This window comes from Narcine bancroftii, chromosome 1 (assembly GCF_036971445.1).
Source record: "Narcine bancroftii isolate sNarBan1 chromosome 1, sNarBan1.hap1, whole genome shotgun sequence".
Classification (NCBI taxonomy): Eukaryota; Metazoa; Chordata; class Chondrichthyes; order Torpediniformes; family Narcinidae; genus Narcine; species Narcine bancroftii.
Genome location: NC_091469.1, coordinates 227,338,478 through 227,356,060, shown reverse-complemented (window position 1 = coordinate 227,356,060; position 17,583 = coordinate 227,338,478). Strand labels below are relative to the sequence as shown.

Below are 17,583 nucleotides of genomic sequence, written 5' to 3'. Positions count from 1 at the left end.
ATGGACTCATAGGGCTGAATTAGCCTGCTACAGTGCTGTATCTAGTATGACAATGGTCTCATGTTTACAGAACTAATACAAGATACAGATGATATGTAGCTCTTAAATCACAATAACTCTCACAGAAAACTGTTATGTCTGTGGCAGTTAAGAGAAGTTATAGATAATATTAGATCAAAAGAAAATATGTCAAACTTTGCCAAAAAATCAGTAAGCCTGAAGAAATCAAAATAAACTGCTGGAAACTAGAACAAAATTCTGAACATTGGAAGAATTCAACAGGTCAAAGAAAATCTGTAATAATCCTAACGATTGGGACAAGTTCAGAATTCAGCAACAGAAGGATGTTACAGACAAGGGAAAGGAGAATATTTTAAAAAAGCCAGTGGAAAACAAAGAAAAAAAGGTTGTTGTAACTGTTATAGCTTTGGAGTTAGAAAGTCTGCAGATGCTGGGGTTGAATGCAATACATAACTGTGACAGAGAAACTCAGCAAGCCATGAAGCATTTGCAGGGTAATCAACATTTTGGGCCTGGAGCCTTCATCAGGTATATACCTAGTTTACCAGTTGGGAGACATCTTTGTCGGATTTTAAAGAGATATCTTGCTGGACAAACATACAGAGTACAAAGTTGTATCAGGATTAGATCATGAAAAACGAGCTTAGGTGGCCACAAAAGATTACAAAAACACATATTATGATGCGTATTACTCTGCCTTGGATTGACGACTGGTTAACTGACGGTAAAAATAGGATTGAGAGCATTTTAGGTTGGATGGGTATCACTAGTGAGATGCTGCAAAGATCAGTGCATAGGTTCCAGCTGTACAATACACATGTTTTGGATGGAGAAATCAAGTCAAATTTATTCGAGGTTGCAGATTTTATAAAGCTATTTGGCATTTGGGATGTGAGGAGAATGAGCAGAGGTCAATAGACAGAATATAATGTGGAATAATATTGTTTTGATGAATGAATGGCAATCTCATTGAAACATTGATCCTCACAGGGCTTAACAGATAGATTGGACTTGATGTTTTCCTCAGCCACTACTACCACAGAATTTAGCAGGGAAAATGTCAAAGTCTTAAAGCTAGATGAGAAGTTAAAATGGATATTAGACTCGTTAAATTTCAGTCATAAGTTTTCCTAAGAAGGAAATGGGAAGAAGTATTGGAGGGAGGGTAAAGTGAGTACAGGTGCTCCCCTACTTACAATGGTCCAACTTATGATTTTTCAAAGTTATGATGGGTCGAATCTGTACTTTAAATTTAGCATTCCGAACTGTTCACGTATTTATGATATGTGGTATGCTACTCTCTCGCGATTCCTGAAGAAGACTATGCCTGTTAAACCATCAACAAGTGTCAATGCCCCAGTGCCTTCATCAAGTGTCAATGCCCCAGTGCCTTCAACAAATGTCATTACCCCAGTGCCTTCAACAAGTGTCGATGCCCCAGTGCCTTCAATAAATGTCGATGCCCCAGTGCCTTCAACAAATGTCATTACCCCAGTGCCTTCAACAAGTGTCGATGCCCCAGTCCCTTCCTCGCCATCCCCACCTTACCCACCCTCTTCACCATCGCCACCCTCCTCACCCTCCCCACCATCCAGCAATTAATTTCAGTTCATTGCTTCACACATTCTTCATGCACAGTGTGCTTTCAGCTGTGTATGTTAATGGTTTTTGTTCAGTGTGGAATAAAGGAATTCAGAGTTTAATTATAAAAAATGGTAGGTGCAGTATTATTTTTTGACTTCCGATTATTTTTTTACTTACCCTGGGTTTGCCGTGACCTAACCCCATCCCAAATTGTGGAGCACCTGTAGAATTAAAAGATTTCTCTTTTTAATTAAATTTGCCTTTTCATCTTTCAGTCTTAGGGCTAGTATAATTACAGTAATATTCAAATTGCATTTCTAGCTGTAATCACCATGTTGCCTGCTGCATCACCATGTTTGAGCTGAAAGCTTTCAAGTGACAGGAGGCCGTCATTTCCTTGGGGTTAGTGAAAGGAATATTCTTGTCAGCTCCATTAATATTGGAATTTATGCAGTGCTGATCTTAATGATGTTGGTGTTTCCCTGCCAGTGTCGCCTCTGTGCCCTGGGTAGGTTGGTTTCCAGTAATAGCCTCCTGAACTAACATATCCATCCTGTATAAGCGAGTTGTAAACTGAGGTAAGCAGTGTGAATTAATGAAATAAGTAAAATGAGGTAACAGTTTCACATTGTTCCCTCATGCTGGGAAAGAAGAACTGTGGATTGCAAATATAAGATTTATTTGGCTTGGCTTCGCGGACGAAGATTTATGGAGGGGGTAAATGTCCACGTCAGCTGCAGGCTCGTTTGTGGCTGACAAGTCCGATGCGGGACAGGCAGACACGGTTGCAGCGGTTGCAGGGGAAAATTGGTGGGTTGGGGTTGGGTGTTGGGTTTTTCCTCCTTTGTCTTTTGTCAGTGAGGTGGGCTCTGCAGTCTTCTTCAAAGGAGGATGCTGCCCGCCAAACTGTGAGGCGCCAAGATGTACGGTTTGAGGCGATATCAGCCCACTGGCGGTGGTCAATGTGGCAGGCACCAAGAGATTTCTTTAGGCAGTCCTTGTACCTCTTCTTTGGTGCACCTCTGTCACGGTGGCCAATGGAGAGCTCGCCATATAACATGATCTTGGGAAGGCGATGGTCCTCCATTCTGGAGACGTGACCCACCCAGCGCAGCTGGATCTTCAGCAGCGTGGACTCGATGCTGTCAGCCTCTACCATCTCGAGTACTTCGATGTTAGGGATGAAGGCGCTCCAATGGATGTTGAGGATGGAGCGGAGACAACGCTGGTGGAAGCGTAATAGGATCCGTAGGTGATGCCGGTAGAGGATCCATGATTCAGAGCCGAACAGGAGTGTGGGTATGACAACGGCTCTGTATACGCTTATCTTTGTGAGGTTTTTCAGTTGGTTGTTTTTCCAGACTCTTTTGTGTAGTCTTCCAAAGGCGCTATTTGCCTTGGCGAGTCTGTTGTCTATCTCGTTGTCGATCCTTGCATCTGATGAAATGGTGCAGCCGAGATAGGTAAACTGGTTAACCGCTTTGAGTTTTGTGTGCCTGATGGAGATGTGGGGGGGCTGGTAGTCATGGTGGGGAGCTGGCTGATGGAGGACCTCTGTTTTCTTCAGGCTGAATTCCAGGCCAAACATTTTGGCAGTTTCCGCAAAACAGGACGTCAAGCGCTGAAGAGCTGGCTCTGAATGGGCAACTAAAGCGGCATCGTCTGCAAAGAGTAGTTCACGGACAAATTTCTCTTGTGTCTTGGTGTTAGCTTGCAGGCGCCTCAGATTGAAGAGCCTGCCATCCATGCGGTACCGGATGTAAACACCGTCTTCATTGTTGGGGTCTTTCATGGCTTGGTTCAGCATCATGCTGAAGAAGATTGAAAAGAGGGTAGGTGCGAGAACACAGCCTTGCTTCACGCCATTGTTAATGGAGAAGGGTTCAGAGTGCTCATTGCTGTATCTGACCTGACCTTGTTGGTTTTCGTGCAGTTGGATAACAATGTTGAGGAACTTTGGGGGGCATCCTATGCGCTCTAGTATTTGCCAAAGCCCTTTCCTGCTCACGGTGTCGAAGGCTTTGGTGAGGTCAACAAAGGTGATGTAGAGTCCTTTGTTTTGTTCTCTGCACTTTTATTGGAGCTGTCTGAGGGCAAAGACCATGTCTCTGTTTGCGCGAAAGCCGCACTGATTCTGGGAGAATATTCTCGGCGACAGTAGGTATTATTCTATTTAGGAGAATCCTAGTGAAGATTTTGCCTGCAATGGAGAGCAGCGTGATTCCCCTGTAGTTTGAGCAGTCTGATTTCTCGCCTTTGTTTTTGCACAGGGTGATGATGATGGCATCACGAAGGTCCTGAGGCAGTTTTCCTTGGTCCCAACAAAGCTTGAAAAACTCATGCAGTTTGACATGCAGAGTTTTGCCGCCAGCCTTCCAGACCTCTGGGGATTCCATCCATACCTGCTGCTTTGTCACTTTTCAGTTGTTCAATTGCCTTATATGTCTCATCCTGGGTGAGGACCTCATCCAACTCTAGCCTTAGGGGCTGTTGAGGGAGCTGGAGCAGGGCGGAATCTTGAACTGAGCGGTTGGCACTGAAAAGAGATTGGAAGTGTTCTGACCATCGGTTGAGGATGGAGATCTTGTCGCCGAGGAGGACTTTGCCGTCTGAGCTGCGCAGCGGGCTTTGGACTTGGGGTGAGGGGCCGTACACAGCCTTTAGAGCCTCGTAGAAACCCCTGAAGTCGCCAATGTCCGTGCTGAGCTGGTTTCGCTTGGCGAGGCTAGTCCACCACTCATTTTGGATCTCCCGGAGTTTGCGCTGAAGATGGCTGCATGCGCGACGGAAGGCTTGTTTCTTCACTGGATAGACTGCAATAAAATCCCAAAGGAATTCAAGGTAGATTTCTCCACAGGTGAGTGTATCCGAGGAAAGCATCCGGCCCGGATGGCTTACCTGGTCGAGTATTAAAAATCTGTGCTGACCAATTTACCAAGATATTCACAGATATCTTCAACATCTCACTCTGGCAGGACGTGGTACCCACCTGTTTCAAACAGGCACCAAGAAGAATGTAGTAACCTGCCTTAATGACTATTGACCAGTGGCACTTACATCAACAATGATGAAATGCTTTGAAAGGCTGGTGATGAAGCGTATCAGCTCCTGTCTGAGTGGTGACATGGATACATTCCAGTTTGCCTATTGTAGTAACAGATCAACACAAACCCCTGGAACACCTGGACAGCAAAGATGCATACATCAGGATGTTCTTTAATGGCTACAGTTTGGCATTTAACACCATTATCCCCTCAAAACTGATCAATAAACTCCAAGATCTGGGTGTTAACACCTTACTTTGTAATTGGATCATGAATTTCTTCACTTCCAGACCACAATCAGTGAAGATTGGTAAGAACTTCTCCTCTTCAAGTTCCATCAATACTGGAGCCCTGCAGGGCAATGTTCTTAGCTCTTTGCTCTACTCACTTTACACGTACGATTGTGTAGCTCGGTACGACAATAACACCATCTACAAATTTGCCGATGATACCAGAGTAGTGGGTTGTATAAAGGAAGGGGATGAATCAGCATACAGGAGAGAGATTGAAAACTTGGCTGAATGGTGCAACAACAACAACCTTGCACTCAATGTCACCAAAATTAAGGAGATGAATGTTGACTTCAGGAAAGGAAAGCCAGAGATTTACAATTCAGTGATCATTGGGGGGATCAGAGGTGGAGAAGGTGAGCAAGTTCTTAGGATCACTATTCGGAGGATCTTTCCTGGACCCGATTCACCAATGGCATCATGAAGAAAGTACTAGAGCGCCTCGACTTCGAATTTGCGGAGGTTTGGGATGACACCAGAAACCCTGACAAATTTCTACAGAGGTGACCGGCTGCATCATTGTCCAATATGGGGACACCAGTACCCCTGAATGTAAAACCTTTCAAAAGGTAGTGGACACAGCCCAGGACATGACAGGCAAAACCCTCCCCACTATTGAGTACATCCACAGGGAATACTGCCATCGAAGAGCAGCAGCAATTATCAAGGAACCACACCACCCAGCACACGCTCTGTTCTCACTGCTGCCATCAGGAAAGAGGTATAGGTGGCAGAAGACGCACACTACCTGGTTCAGGAACAGCTGATACCCCTCCACCATCAGACTCCTCAATAACAAACTCAATCAGAGCCTAATTTTCATTGATTTTCTTTTTTTCGCTCTGTATTGTAGCAGTCATTTTCCATTTGTTATCTGTTTACAGTTCTTGGTTTGTTTATGTGTTTACACTGTGTACAGTTTTTTTTAGCACTACCAATTAGTGGTAATTCTGCTGAGCCAGCAGGGAAAAAGAATCTCAGAGTTGTATGTGAGGTTATATACAATGTATTTCAGCATATAAGTTGATTAGAAGATAGGTCGACCCATTTTTTTAGCCTCATTTTAATGGTTTTATGGTATATCTGGCATACAAGTCGACCCCCATTTTTCAGGTTGTCTGGGCATCCCATGAGCATCACAAATTTTTTAAAACATCCCAATCACAAGTAAAAGGCTGTAAGTTAAGTTTAAAAAATAACCTCAGCCTACTGGATAGCAACAGCGACGACCCTCGTAGCTGGAGCAGTGACATTATGGTCCTGGCAGGAGCAGAAACTTCATCCTACCGGGCAGGAGCAGTGACAGCAATGTCAGGGTCCCAGGTAGGAGCAGTTATGATAGTGCCCAGCGGTGGATACGTGTCGGGGAGATGCTTTCAGCATCGACCTATACACCAAATCACCGTGCATCTAATTTTTCGTTTTCAAAAGTATATAGTCAACCCCATTTTTTGAGTGATTTTTGAGGGTTTTACGACTCGATTTATACACCTAAATATACGGTATGCACTCTGACAATATATCTGAAATCTGAGGTCAATGGGGAACTTTTCATCACATTTAACAGTCAAGGTGCAAAACACAGCTACAACAGTAAATTGTACTTTGTAGAACTTACAAGGTAACAAAGCAATTCACAGTGTTTTCCACACACACACACACACTCAAATATACATACAAACATGCACGAGCATACACAAATATATGTAGACACACACACACATGTACACATACACACACTCAAACATACACGCATCATGCATGTATGCACACAAAAATATATAGATACAGACACACACACACACACACACACACACACACACACACTCAAACGTACACGCATGCCCCACACAAATATTTATAGTGTGTGTGTGTGTGTGTGTGTCTGTGTGTTTATATATATAAATATGTGTGTGTATTTGGGCAGTTAGGGCAGATGTAGAAGTTAAACTGGAGGTGAAATTTACCAAGGAATTCTATAGCCAAGGGCATTAAGAACTGAGCATTTGTAGTGGAGGGATTAGATTCAAGGATGGTCAGGTGAAATCTTGGAGGATTATAGGGCTAGAGAGTATTACGGTTATGTGGAGGATAAAGGCATGAGGTGGGGGGGGGGGGGAATTGAAAACAAGATTGGAAATTAAAATTGAAGCATTGCCTAACCAGGATCCAGAAAGCATAAGGGGTGATAAATGAATAGGACTTGGTGACGACGATGCAGGGCACAAAGATTTTAAAAACCTTGAGTTGAGGAGGATTTATCAAGGTGAGTATTTCCTTGTAATGGTCAAGCAGTAGCAAAGCTGTGGATGTGAAATTCAGCAGCAATAAAGCTGAAGAGTTAAGGGCTGTTGCGGACTTCGATATGGAACTTGTTAGTGCTTTGATACGTATTTCACTTTCATGTAGTCGTTAGCTTGATTCAATAGATGGGTAAGAGAATTTCTGATGCATCAGCAGATGCTGTGTGACCACATGAAGGAGACAGGAAATTATGAATATGTTAATTCAGTAAAGGAGGAAAGGAAGTAACTTGTGGAGTGTAAATTTGATCAGACATGTGGTGGACAATTTAGCATGTTTATATTTTGTAATTCATAAACTTGTTAAAAATTGAAGGGAATTCAGGCTTTGGTTTGCAGTTTCTTGGCCACATTCTGGCTGACTTCTTTGTGAAAGGAGCAGGTTTGGTGGTGTGGGTATGGGGATAGGGATGGGACATGCAGAGTTGGGAGCAGATTCAGTTGTGAAGTCCATGATCAGCGAAGTTGGGGGGTGGGGGGTAGAAACATAGAGCAGGGAAATCATGCAGCAGGCTTGTGGAGCTAGAAAGGGACCCACTACAAGGCGTGATGTCGATTTCAAAGCATGATCCATTGTAGAACTGGTTTTCGTCCCGTATACAGGATAGACCATTAGAAAGGAGAACACCTTAATACTGATCTTAAAGCCATCTCTAACTTTGTAAAATCGATATTTATATTGTGATTTGGCATTACAACTCCGATCGTACTTGAGGCCATAACAAAGGTAGTCCCAATCACACTTTACAGTATTTTTTCTCTAACCTCATGGTTGTGGAATATAAAATCTGTTTGAGTTGATGCTTTTTCCATCTGTCAAACTATACACTTCAAAATGATTACAGATTTCTTGTCAGAGGGCATACATGACAGCACACACAACCCTGGGTTTCTTTGTTCTGTAGAAAGCAGAGAAGCAGAATCAGTAGTGCAAAAAATATGTACACAAAAGAGGAAATGTAAACAAAAAAATATAATATTCAATAATAAATAATGTGTGAAGTATGAGTCCTTGAACAAGTCTCTGATTGAGTTTGTAGTTTAAGAGTCTGTTTCTGAACCTGCTGTTATATGTCCTGTTGCACCTATTACCTCCTTCCTAAGGGCAGCCTTGAGAACAGAGCACGCTCTGAGTGGGTGCTACTCTCTGTCAGCAATGTTCAATGTGGCTTTTCTCGACAGTGGGGAGGGTTTTGCCTGTGATGTACTGAGCTGTGTCCACTATCTTTTTTCCGGGCTTTCCTCTCAGGGGTATTGGTGCCCCCATACCAGGCCATGATGTAGTCAGTCAGCATACCTTCCACTTCACATCTGTAGAGGTTCACCAAGTTTTCCAGAGTCATACCAAACCTTCACAAACTCCTGAGGAAGTTGAGGTGCTGACGTGCTTTCTTTACGATGATATTAGTGTGTTGGATCCAGGAAAGGTCGACGGAGATGGTGATTCACAGGAATTTAAAGTTGCTCTCCCTATCCACCTCTGATACCCCAATGAATACTGGATCATACACCTCTGGTTTTCCTTTCCTAAGGTCTACAATCAGGTCCTTGGTTTTGGTGACAATGAATGCAAGGTTATTGTTGGTGCACCATTCAGCCATGTTTTCAATCTCCCTCCTGTATGCTGACTCATTGTCCCTTTTTCTACAACCCACTACCGTGGTATTGTCAGCAAATATGTAGATGGTGTTGTTGTTCTGAGCAACACAGTTCTAGGTGTAAAGCAAGATGGTGTGTTATGGGCTCAGAGGACCCCAAAACCCAGCAGCAACAGAAATTCACCAAGACAAATGGTTACTTAAACAAAATTAACTTTTAATTATCTTTAAACATGAAAACAGAATCAAACTTTAACTTATTACTATTAATTTAACCCCTTTTAAATTCTAAGAGCACATGTATGTAATTTGTCTGTGTGTAAGTTTAGAAAAGTTATTTGATTCACAGTCCAATCTCACTTCTCACTTCTCCAAGTTCACTGGTTGCAGACAATTCTTACACTGTGCACAGAATTTATCATTTATGAATTTCACCAGGCTTTGGTGCTCGAAAGATAAATGGTTACCACTCAGGAAAGTTCTTGTCAGTTTTCAGAGAGAGATTTGTTGCTCATTGGACACAAGCTGATCCCTTCTAATCAGCCACTTCAGTGACTTGCCAAAAAACCTTGCCCCATCAGGGTTTTTCAGATGATAACCTCTTTCTTTCAGGTCACTACAGAGTTCCTTTTTGTTTTCCTTATTTCAAGTGAAACATTAGGCAGTCAGTACTCTCCTCTTGCATGAACCACAAGGGCTCTGAACAGGTTGAACTAAGCACTCACAATCCATCTTCAAAATGGGGTTTTTCCACAAGCTTGGCAGCTTGTCCTGTTCCAGTCCTAGCTGCTGCTGCTGAACTGTAGTACTGAATTATCTCTCTCTCTCTCTCTCTCTCTCTCTCTCTCTCTCTCTCTCTCTCAGAGAAAAGACTGTTTGACTCTCTCTGCTTGCAAAACCACATGACCTTCCCAGAACAGCAAACTGCATTCAGACAGACTGCAGCTCCGGACCTAATCTTCCAAGTTCATTCATCTGTTGCTTTCCAAACCAATAATCCATTACTTCACAGCATGTCCAATTACCACCTACTTGTGAAGTCCCTATAGGCATTCTTCGAAGATTTTGCAAAGGTACTCAGAGCCTGGACTGTTTGGCTTGAGCAGAGCTCCAGCATTTTAAATGAGATCTGTTTTTGAAGTGTTTGTATTTGTTTGTGACCTACACTAAAAAAACCTCCATGATTTTTCTTCAAAAGCATATTTATACATAATATAACATATAACATAATCTGTCACATGTGGACATAAAGGGGAAGAAAGCAATTTTTACAGTTTTCTACAGTTTCCAGCAAATGACATCATTTCGCCACCAAAAAAAAAAAAATTGGATAAATGAAGATACCCAAAGCAATCAGAAATCCTCAGTTACCCAAAATTTTAATTGGAGCCAAACTGACGTCACAGGTTGAACAAATCTTGGAAAAAACCTCTGAGTAGAATTTTGAGTTTTTGGTGTTGGATTTATCTTATTTTGTTCAGGTGTTTTTTGGTGAGAATTAAACATCATTTAATGCTTAAAGAACCTTCCCTTGTTGTTTAAACACTTTTACAAATGATTCACTGTTACTTCTGGACTGTTTTAAAAAAAAATTACCAGCTATCTGAAAATATTGTTCATGCGACATAAGGCTCAGGCCCAACGATTTTGGTTAATCAGAGTTGTAGTGTCTATCATGGATGCTTACTGTCATCAATTATTATTTCATAGTCAAGTATTTTCTTTTGAAAATAGATACAATTTGGGACAAAATATGCATTCTTCGGTGAGCTATTTTTCAAATTTAAGTCTTTTCTGCTCAAGTCTGAACACCCCGTTTATTGTGGTTAGGAGTGGTTACATCTGAATAATCAGGCCCTTTTTAGAAAATGCAGAGCTATCAGATTTGAGTAATTTCAATGACATTTCCTGCTTTTTTTTTACTGTTTTCTTAGAAGTAAGGCCAGCAGTTCCTCTGTAAGGGTGTGTCAAAAATATGTCATAGGTCCTGGCGAGATCTGCTGGATTTTTGACACATTTACGCCTGATTAAAAAATTACATGTGGAAGGCTGGGCTCGGAAATGATGGTTTCATGACAAGACAATTCAGGAAGAAAATTTATGTAGGATCGACAATGCACCCTTTGAAGGTGCTCCACAAAAGTGTTATTAAAACACTGACTAAGGCCCAAAACCTTCATTGTCTTTACTTACCATGGATTCAGGGTGGCTTTGCCGAGTTTCTCCAGCCCATTAGTCCATTACACCTGACCTGAGGATCTGCAGACTTTCTTGTTCAAGTTAAACTCCACAAAAAAGCTTGGTCTGAAAGCTAAGAATTAAAGGGAGCAGCTAAAAAAAAAGCTTCAGTAAAGTCTATCCCTTCATCTCTCCTTTGGGAGCAAAACCTTCATCTGAAGAGATCCTAGTCATCTGGAATTGAAGCTTAAAATCTTCTCTTTCCATTTAAATCTTTGACCAAGACTTTAGTTTCTGCTTGTTTACTGTAGATTAGAAAGCTCTATTCAGGTAAAATATAGGCTCAATTTGCTCTTGTTAGTGTAATGTAATTGATCTCAGAGCTCAAGGAGTAGCTAGGGCTCCTATTTTTGCTTGGCAATTTGTTACTCCTGTCCGAAAGTGGTTCCTGTGACTTGGATGAGAACGTAGCTGGTAAAACATGATCCTGCCACTAGAGGGCACCATGTAAGCACAAATGCGACTGAAGTTGCAATTCATCTGAGAAAGGTGCCCGCCCAACTCTCAAGTAAATTCTCAGCTTGTGTTCAGGAAAATCAACTGAATGTTACCATTTGACAACTTTATTGGCTGTTGGAAATCTGTTCAGTGTGACTGCTAAAGAATTGAAAAAAAATATTCCAGCCACTGATTGGTGGTTGTTACGTTATCAAACATATATTACAAAGGATTATAGGAAAATAGGAGCAAGAGTAGTTAATACAATCTGTCGCCCGCCTTAATTCCTCATCTGGGTCAATTCCCAATAATATTTCAATAAAATTACCTCTTTCCTCCATTAAAGCCTTAAATTATGAAGCTTCCACCATTCCCTGGGGTCGTATTGCAGTCACGTACTTACCTCCAGTGGTGCCAGCCGCCGCTAATGATGAAAGCGATGCGACATGCGGGGATCATAGCACGCATGCGCCAGTGTGTTAAGCGTCAGGAAGCAGGTGATGAATCTCAGATGTAGGAGGAGGAGAGTGAGAGTGTCAGGATCACCCGTGTGGCAGTGAGCCAAGGGGAAGGCCAGAGGGGTTGAGCTGGGTGGTGTTTGGGGAGTTGAAGAAGGCAATGTTGTGTCTAGAGAATAATAAAAAAAAGTTGACTTTATGGTGGATGAAAGAAACAAGTGAGAGTATTCTTTATTTGTTTTGTAAGCTGTGGTAAACCAGTGCCGTTACAGTAGAAAATTCCAGAATTCCACCTTCTGACTTGTAGGAGTGCATAGGTAAACTCCGATGAGAACTGGATCTAAGAGCTAAGTTATGAGGCGAGATTATATAAACAAGTGTGGTATTCCAAGGAACTAGGACTGATCAGAACTACATGCAGTACTACAGCTGAGGTCTGACCAATGTTGCGTAAGAGTGGCACATAATCCTCTTACTCTTGTATCCAATCCACTGATGAATTTTGGCCAACATCCCATACGCCTTCTTAACCACATTATCTACCTGTGCTGCCCATTCAAGGATTCTTGGACTGCATGCCAAGGTCCTCTATTCCTCAATAGTCCCTGGGACCTTACCTTTCATGGTATATGTCCCATTCTCATTAATACTCCCAAAAGGCATTTACCTAAACTCCATCTGCAATTTCTCAGCCAATTTCACCTGCACATTAATGCCATCCTGTAGCCTACCATCCACATCTCCACCAATATTTGTGTCACCTTCAACCTTATTGATTCCGCTTTCTACATCTACATCCAAGTCGTTGCTGCCTTTTACAAATAACAAGGGTTCAAGTGCTAATCCCTGGGGAATCCCACTAGTCACAGCTGTCCAACCACAAAAAAATACTACCCTCTGTCTCCTAATGCCAGGCCAATTTTAGATCCAATTTGCCAATTTAGTCAACAATGGTACTGGAGAACAGTTCGTCAATGTGGACCTTGACCAAATCCTAGTGATAGGATCAAGTAAAATCAGGCTGAGCCAAGGTCAGTGTCATAGCCCAAGGAAAAAAATAAAGAGGGCTGAAGGATCAAGAGTGGGAGTCTAAAACCTACTGTGGGAGTAGCGATACCAAGACCGGAAGATGAGCTGGATTTATCAGGGCAAAAGAGCTGAAAAAGTGGGTGGGTGAATGCTCATGCCTGCTATGGTAAGAGCATTGCTCCTACTGGCAACTGACTGAGGGGTTTGAATTCACTGTGAAATGCAGACAATATAACAAAATAATTCTGGCAGGGTGACAATTCATAAATTTCTGACCTTTAAAGAGTGGCCCAAAAAAAGCCGCCAGAAAATGGAAGTACATAAAAAAATGGACTTTTCTCAGTGTGCTCCCAGTCTTCACTCCCGCTACTTCTGAATAATTTAAACAGGGTGACTTTCAGAACTCTGTTGTAAAACCCATAAAGAGAAGTTCACCATCTGTAGGAACTAAACATGCCATTTCAGGACTTGCCTATTACCGTAAACTTGGTGGGGAAGCAACATCTCAGCTTGCAGGTTTAGCTATTCTCAAAATGAAAAGCATTACATAAGATAGCCTTTTTAATTAAGGGTTCTGTTGCCTGTGTCTACACAGTTAGGAAATCACTGACTACAAACGCCCCTGGGGTGCTGTCATGGATTGCGATTCTCTCGACAATCAGAGAATTCTGGCTTGGCACAATGACTTGCATATAATCAGGAGTCCTGGTGCTGCTGGTACAAATAGTATCTTGTGATATGACAAACGGTGTACATTTCATATTCAGCTTCAGAAGCAGTCCCTTTCATGCCTCATTGAGTTCATTAAACCAAGTCCTTCCAGCCTGCTCAGTAAGCTCTCACCAAACCTGCCCTTCCCCCATTGGACAAAATACAAGGCAGAAGTTAACCATGGAATAGTGGAGCGATGCATCTCAAAGAAGGCAGCTCAGCTGACAATTACTGATCTGGAGTTTCAAAGAGCTACCCAGTTAAAGCAAGTGTCCTGTTCATTCCCAAATTCACAGAAATGGTACCATTTCATGTATTTACCATGTTTCCATTTTTATATTTTTATTTGACATTTACATTTTCTCCGTCAAACAGTGTGTACCAGATTATAATAAACTGCTGCTGGATTTTCTCATGTCACATTCATTCTTTCGCCAGTTACTTAAATTTTCTTTTGCCAGTTACTGTCTATTTCAGTGTCAAAGTCAAGTCTTTGGAGATCCCTTTTCTACACCCCCCTCCCCCCCAGCCCATTCCACCATTCAGGAAAGAAAACCCACTCCCAACCTACATTGTTCTGAAATAAAACATTGGAACATGCAGCATGAGACATAGGAGCAGGAGTAGTCTATCTGGCCCATCGAGCATGCCCTGCCACTTCAGAATCAGGTTTATTGTCATGAACATGTGTCATTGAATTTGTTATTTAGTGCATTACAGGCACAAAAAATTGCCATAAATTATGTTTCCTTAAATGCACTACTTAAAACTAAATAATTAGAGCAAAAGAAGAGAGAAAATTGCCCATTCAGAAATTTAATGGCGAGGGGGAAGAAGCTGCATTTGTACCATTGGGTGTTCGTCTTCAGGCTTCAGCAGTGAGAAGAGGACATGGCCTGGGAGGTAAGGGTCCTTGAGACCCCACTTCTTAAGAATGTCCTTGATGGAGTGAAGACTGATGCCTATGATGGCGCGGGCTGAGTTTACCAATCTCTGCAGCCTTTTCCTGTCTTGTCCATGGCTCAAGGACTTCAATATAATCAGGAGTCCTGGTGCTGCTGGTACAAATAGTATCTTTGGATGTGACAAATGGTGTGTATTTCATATTCAGTTACAGAAGCAGTCCTTTCATGCTTTGTTGAGTTCACTAAGCCAAGTGATTGATGCAACCAGTCAGAATGCTCTCTATGGTACACCTGTAGAAATTTGCAAATGTTTGGTGACATACCATATCTTCTCAAGCTCTTACCAAAATATAGCTGCTGGTGAGCCTTCTTCAGGATTCATTTACATGAAAGGCCCCAGGATAGATCTTCAGAGATGTTGACTCCCAGGAATTTGAAGTTCTTTACCCTCTCCACTGCTCTGCCCTCATTGAGGACTGGTTTGTGTTCTCCAGGTTGTTCCTTCCTGAGGTTCCTAACCAATTCCTTAGTTTTGCTAATGTTGAGTGGAAGGTTGTTGTGACACCACTCTACTAGCTGATCTATCTCTTTCCTGTACACTTCCTCATTGCCGTCTGTGATTGTGTCGACAACCATGGAGTCATCGGCTAATTTGCAGATGGCATTTGAATTGTGCCTAGCCATGCAGTCGGGTGTATTGTGAGTAGAGCAGTGGGCTAAGCACACATCCTTGTGGTGTGCCTGTGTTGTCAGTGAGGAGGAGGAGAAGACATCGTTACCGATCCACACTAACTGTTGTCTTCCAATGAGAAAGTCAAGGATCCAGTTGCAGAGGGAGTGCCCAGGTTTTGAAGATGGCTGACCAGTACTGAGGTGAAGATGGTGATGAAAGCTGAGCTATAATCAATGAAAAGCAATGAAAAGAGCACTGCTCTTGTCCAGAGGATCCAGGGCTGAATGGAGAGCCAATGGGATTGGAACAATTGTGGCGATAGGCAAATTGTGGTCATTCCAGGTCATTACTTAGGTATGAGTTAATACTGGCCATGACCAACCTCTCAAAGCATTTCATTACAGCAGATGCGAGTGCTACTGGGCAATCATGGATGATCTGGCCATAGGGTCAGCTCCACTTACCTCACCCCCCCTCCCCCATTTCCCATCCCCCTTAATTCCTTCAAAAATCCCTCTATGTCTTAAATGCATTCAATGCCTTTACTGCTCCTTGGGCAGAGATTTCCATAGATTCACTACTCTCTGGGAGAAGCAGTTCCTCCTCATCTTTCTTTGTAATCCTGCATCTTGAGATAATGTCTTTTAGTTCTAATCTCACCTCCTTCCCTGCTTCTATCTTCTCTGTTGCTTTCATAATTTTATATAGAACAGAGAAATCTACAGCACGCAATAACCTACTCCAATAACTGCCTGGAATTTCCCTACTGCGTCACCCTCCAATTCTTTCAGTTCCATGTACCCACCTAATAGTCTCTTAAAAGATCCTCTTGCACCTGCCTCCACTATCGTTGCCAGCTCTGCATCCTATGCACCCTCCACTCTCTGTGGGAATAACTTATCTCTTACATCCACCTTGTACTTCCTCCCAAATACCTTAAAACCATGCCCCCTTGTGTTAGTCATTTCAGTGCTGGGGCGGGGGGTGGGGGTGGGGAAACACTGGCCATCCACATGTTCAATGCCTCTCATCATCTTACACACCTGTATTTAGTCACTCTTCATCCCCCATTACTCCAAGGAGAAATGACAAAGTTCACTCAACCTCTTCTCATTAGGCATGGTCTCCAAACCAGGCACCAATCCTTGGAAATCTCCTTTACACCCTCTCTGTAGCTTCCATATCTTTCCTGAAATGAGGTGACCAGAAATGGGCACAATATTCCAAGTGGGATCTAACTAAGGTCTTGTCTAGCTGCAAATCGATACTACTATGCTCTCTGTCTTCTGACAGCACACCTGAGCACCAAGCTTTCGGAAAATCTGCCTAAAACGGACCGACACGGGAAGAAATTCATGTAAAGATCGCAAATCTAATCTCCACCATCTTAGCCTGAATTGAACAAATGACCAGAAAATGTGGAGCTCCTTGTCTTGGGAAGGACGATTTGGGAGTGGATTTTAATGTGATCTAATAGATGAGTGAGCAATTGGGAAAGGTAAACTTAGAATTTTGCTTTACCCAAAGCTTGTACAAGAGGACATTAAATCAGGTAGATGGCAACTACAGGGTATTGCGAACATTTACGTGCCTTCAGGCGCGCGTGTAAATACACACACACACACACAAACACACACACACACACACACACACAAACACACACACACACACACACACACACACACACACACACTCTCTCTCTCTCTCTCTCTCTCTCTCTCTCGCTCTCTAGGATGTGTATCTTAAGTACAGTACATAAAAATGCTGGAAGAACTCAGCAAGAATGGCAGTGCCCATAGAAGGTAAATGCCCATACACGTTTCAGCCTTCTTTGAGGTAAGAACTCAAGCCTGAAACATTAGTTTTATATATATTCTGCTCCTATGGATCCTGCATGCCCTGCTGAGTTCCTCCAGCATTTTAGTGCATTTACTACAATCACAGCATCTGTATCATTTCTTGTTTCACTCCAAAATGTATCTACTAGATTACTTGGAATGAATAAACAAATGGGTCCTCATGTGTTAACTCTGTGGTATATATTTTCCAGAAAGGTCCATCTTTCTCTTCAACTCAAGGAAAATATTCTAAATATTCAGTGATCAGCTAGGGAATAAGGTACTCTGCAGTAAAATTAACAAATGTTTTTTTAGATATAATTTGCGTGATTTTACTGGTCTGAAGAATGTCCAACATCTCAGCATTAAGTCATTCACACACGAGCGACCAAAACTCGAATTCTCCATTTCCTTACGCGAGTTTTTAAATGGGGTAATTAAAGAGGTGGGACT

The 17,583-nt window shown here is 42.4% G+C and overlaps 1 protein-coding gene across 2 annotated transcripts in view; it reads left to right on the top strand.

Annotated features, from left to right (window-relative positions):
• LOC138739800 (solute carrier organic anion transporter family member 3A1-like) overlaps positions 1-17,583 on the top strand; it is a 345,875-nt gene that overhangs the window by 308,551 nt on the left and 19,741 nt on the right. The gene's annotated exons all lie outside the window — the stretch shown is intronic.